The following is a 5,191-nucleotide window of genomic DNA, read 5'->3' on the forward strand; positions in this document are numbered from 1 at the left end:
CTTTTTCGATGACCCATCGTATGTTGGCAGTTTGATCTCTGGTTCCTCTGCCTTTTCTAAAACCAGCTTGGACATCTGGAAGTTCACAGTTCACATATTGCTGAAGCCTGTCTTGGAGAATTTTGAGCATGACTTTACTAGTGTGTGAGATGAGTGCAATTGTGCAGTAGTTTGAGCATTCTTTGGCATTGCCTTTCTTTGGGGTTGGAATGAAGACTGACCTTTTCCAGTCCTGTGGCCACTGCTGAGTTTTCCAAATTTTCTGGCATATTGAGTGCAGCACTTTCACAGCATCATCTTTCAGGGTTTGAAAGAGCTCAACTGGAATTCCATCACCTCCACTAGCTTTGTTCATAGTTATGCTTTCTAAGGCCCACTTGACTTCATATTCCAGGATGTCTGGCTCTAGGTGAGTGATCATACCATCGTGATTATCTGGGTCGTGAAGATCTTACACCAGACATAAAAATTAACTGAGACATAGAGTTAAAAACCAGAATTAAAGCTTTAAAAATACTTAGAAGAAAATTCAAGGGACGATCTTGGCGACTTTGGGTTAAATAAAGATTTCTTAGGTAGAATACAAAAAACATGAAGCATACAAGAAAATTGATAATCAGAGTTTGATCAAATTTAAAAATTCTATTCTTTGAAAGATACTTTCAGTGAAGAGATTAGTCATAAAGTGGAAGAAAATATTTCCAAAACATATCTGTATCCAGAATATATAAAGAGCTCTTACAACTCATGGGGTCGCGGAGAGTCGGACACGACTGAGCGACTGAACTGAACTGAACAACTCAATAATAAGATGATAAACTAGTTGATAAAAAAATTGACAGATGATTCACCAGAGAAAATACATGAATGGTGAATAAACACACAAAAATATGCCCAATATCATAGTTATCAGGGAAACAAATTAAAACGCATTAAAGTTGAAATACTTTAATGGGTATCTCATACCCATGTAGCTAAGATTAGGAAGACTGAGTCCCAAGTGCTGACAATGATCTAGAACAACTGGAAATCTCATACATTGCTGAATGTGAAAAAGTATGGCCATTTTGGAAAATAATGTGTCAGTTTCTTTTTGAGTTACAAAGCTACTTTTAATACTTTGGGGTGAGCCCCACAAGGATAAAGATCGCTGAGAAGGGGTAACCCCATCACCCCCAGGAATGACCCAGGGAAAGAGAGGGTACCTGAGAGGCAGAAAGCACAAAAGGGACCCCTGCAGACTCAGGGCAAAGAGGCTGCCTTAGATACTGGGATCTGTGAGCTCTCCAGGAGAAAACACCCATGTGGTGGGACTTGCTCCAGGCACACAGGCAGAGGGCTGGACACGAAGCCACAACCTGGGTTCCTCCTTCTTCTCGTTTGCCTTTTTCTGCTTCTGCTACATGATCTCTGAGTCCCTCTACTTGCCAGTGGCAGCCGAAAGCCCGCATCTCGGCGCTTTCCCTTAACCCAGTCACTCAGCTTTTTCATATTCTTCTGGCTTGTGAGCACTCCATGGCCACGACAGCGGCTCAGGCCTGCCTCCATTGCATCCCTCAGTACAGCGTTGCAGGCCTGTCAGTTTCTTATAGTTACACATACAGTTACCAAAAGACCTAGCAGTCTCACTCTTAGGATAGGTATATTGGCAAGAGGAATTACCGTATATGCATATGTCCACAAAAAGATATATATGCAAATGTTGATAGCAGTGTCATTCATAGTAACCTCAAATTGAAAGTGACTAAATTGTCCATCAGCGGGACATAAACTATATAAGAAAACAGTGATAAATTCATACAATGGAATAGTACTTAGCAATTTAAAGAAAAGAGCAACTAATAAATACAACAACCTCTATCAATCTCAAAAGCTTTATGCTAAGTAAAAGGAGTCAGATAATAAAAAGTTCCATATTGTATTATTTCATTGTGCAACATTATAGTAGAGGCAAAAGTGTAAGAAAAGAAAATGGATCAGTGGTTGCCAGAGTCTAGAGTGGTAGAGGGGTCAATTGCAAAAGGGGCTGAGGGAACTTTTTGAGAGTTGGGTTTATATTTTATATTGTTATGCACCTATAAAGATTGGATTTTATTATATGTAGCTAAATTCAATATACCTGATAAGAAATATACTTGGTATGGGAGGCACTATATTTCCTGGCTTCAGTTTCCTCATCTGTAATGTGGCTCTGTTAATAAGACCTATCAAAAGGGTTATTTTGGGGATGAATTGAGGTAATATATGTAGAGGGGCTTAGAACAGTGTCTGGCATGTAGAGTAAGTACTCAATATATGGTTTGATATCTTAGTTGTGATTGTTTATGGCTTTTTTTTGTTCTACCTACTATGGTTTTAGTTGTTAACTTGGAACTCAGTCTTCCTAATCTTAGCTGTATGGGTATGAGATACCCATTAAAATACCTCAACTTTAATGGGTTTTAATTTGTGTTTCCCTGATAACTATAATATTGGGCATACTGACTATGCCAAAGCCTTTGACTGTGTGGATCACAATAAACTCTGGAAAATTCTGAAAGAGATGGGCATACCAGACCACCTGACCTGCCTCTTGAGAAATCTGTATGCAGGTCAGGAAGCAACAGTTAGAACTAGACATGGAACAACAGACTGGTTCCAAATAGGAAAAGGAGTCCGTCAAGGCTGTAAATTGTCACCCTACTTATTTAACTTATATGCAGAGTACATCATGAGGAACGCTGGGCTGGATGAAGCACAAGCTGGAATCAAGATTGCCGGGAGTGATATCAATAACCTCAGATATGCAGATGACACCACCCTTATGGCAGAAAGCTTTGAAGAAGAACTAATGAGCCTCTTGATGAAAGTGAAAGAGGAGAGTGAAAAAGTTGGCTTAAAGCTCAACATTCAGAAAACTAAGATCATGGCATCTGGTCACATCACTTCACAGCAAACAGATGGGGAAACAGTGGAAATAGTGTCAGACTTTATTTTTCTGGGCTCCAAAATCACTGTAGATAGTGATTGCAGCAATGAATTTAAAAGACGCTTACTCTTTGGAAGGAAAGTTATGACCAACCTAGATAGCATATTAAAAAGCAGAGATATTACTTTGCCAACAAAGGTCCGTCTAGTCAAGGCTATGGTTTTTCCCATGGTCATGTATGGATGTGAGAGTTGGACTATAAGGAAAGCTGAGCACCGAAGAATTGATGCTTTTGAACTGTGATCCTGGAGAAGACTCTTGAGAGTCCCTTGGACTGCAAGGAGATCCAGCCAGTCCATTCTAAAGGAGATCAGTCCTGGTTGTTCATTGGAAGGACTGATGCTGAAGCTGAAACTCTTTGGCCACCTGATGCAAAGAGCTGACTCATTTGAAAAGACCCTGATGCTGGGAAAGATTGAGGGCAGGAGGAGAAGGGGACAACAGAGGATGAGATGGTTGGATGGCATCACCGATTTGATGGACATGAGTTTGGGTAGACTCCAGGAGTTGGTGATGGACAGGGAGGCCTGGCATGCTGCGGTTCATGGGGTTGCAAAGAGTCGGACATGACTGAGCGACTGAACTGAACTGCCAACAAGAACACAGTTTGTAATCGTATCTAAACAATGATAATCTAGACAGGGTGGGTATATGTGTCTTAGCAGTTGTGAGATATGGGGTAGGCAGAATGTGGGAGCCTTCCTGAAGCCTTCAGGACAACGGACCCTTCTCTGGGCTTTGCCTTATCTAAGATTTTTCTGCATTAGCTTGTGATCATAGAGGCAAAGGGCTTTTTTGAGGGGAAAAAAAAAATACCTACTTGGATTTAAAAGGAGTTTCTCAGTGGGCTGTTTCATTCTGAGATAAAATTTTAAAATCTCAGTGTTCTGACTTAGAAGTAAATTTCTGCATCAGTTTTGGTTACTCCAGCACGGATAAGTTTCATTCTACACAATATATATATATATATATATATATATATATTAGTGTTATTTCCTACCTTTCTAGAAAGTCTGGTTTGTTTGTTGTTGTTGCTCAGTCACTAAGTTGTATGCAACTTTTTGTGACTTCATGGACTGAAGCATGCTAGTCTCCTCTGTCCTCTGCTATCTCCAGGAGTGTGCTCAAATTCATCTCCACTGAGTCGCTTAATAAAGCAGGCCATCAGCTTATGCCTCTCCTTTGCTTATATTGATCCAAGATTATTTGTAGGCAGTTTTCTATTACTTTAAAATTTTTGTTTTGAAATAATTTTATACTTAGAGAAAGCTGTAAAAATAGTACAGAGTTCTTGGATACCCTCATGCTGCCTCTCTTAGTATTAACATTATAATCCTATAACCATAGGACAGTTAAGAGAACCAGGAGAGTAACAGTGGTACGATACAAAGCTCTTAGCTTATCTGCAGACCTTGTTTACATTTCAGTACCTTCCCCCAATGTCCTTTTGCTCTGATCTGGGATCCTGTCCTGGATTCCACGTTGTGTTTAGAAGTAGTCATAGTTTCTTTGTCTCCTCTGATCTGTGAGCGTTCCTCAGTCTTCCTTTGTCTTCCACGAACTTGACACTTTTGAAGAGTACTGATTATTTCATAGAAGCTCCCTGAGTTTGAGTTTGTCTGATGATTTACTCTTGCATAGGCTGAGGTTAAATACTTGTGGTCAAGAATGCCAGTGGAAGGAAGCAGTGCCCTTCCCTGTTCATCATAGGAAGGGCACAAGATATTGATGTGTCTTATTATTGGTGATGCTGACCTTGAACACTTCGTTAAAGTAATGTCTGTGAGGTTTATCCACTCTTTTCCTTTTGTAATTAATAAATAGCTTTGAGGGAGATATTTTAGGAATATTCAGATATCCTGTCCTCATAATACAGTACTTCCTTCTATTAAATTCTATAAAGGAAATCATCATTTTACCTTGATACTTAGCCAAATGGCTCAGAGAAAAGAATGTGGATCTAAAAGCCTGGACACATGGGTGCCCAAGAATTGGGTGTGTGGCTAATCGTAGCAGTTGAGTCCTTCTGAATATGCCTGATCCTCAAGGCTGAATGAGAGGAAGGAGGCTGACATGCGCAGTGTAGGTGTCTGAGACAGCTGCCGGATTCAGTCACATTCACGGCAGATTTCTGGAACTTATATCATAGAGCCCTTGCTGCCACTCTTTGGGACTCTGACTGACCCCACCTCCAAGTCATTCCACACTGGAGTTTGTGAGGAT

At 40.4% G+C, this 5,191-nt stretch overlaps 1 pseudogene; it reads right to left on the minus strand.

Moving 5' to 3' along the window:
* Positions 1-1,261: 1,261 nt before the first annotated feature.
* LOC148774133 (small EDRK-rich factor 2 pseudogene) lies at positions 1,262-1,491 on the minus strand (annotated as a pseudogene).
* Positions 1,492-5,191: the final 3,700 nt, after the last annotated feature.

Source organism: Moschus berezovskii, chromosome 23 (genome assembly GCF_049115385.1).
Source record: "Moschus berezovskii isolate FMDL1 chromosome 23, NW_MosBer_1.0, whole genome shotgun sequence".
In the NCBI taxonomy this organism is placed as follows: domain Eukaryota; kingdom Metazoa; phylum Chordata; class Mammalia; order Artiodactyla; family Moschidae; genus Moschus; species Moschus berezovskii.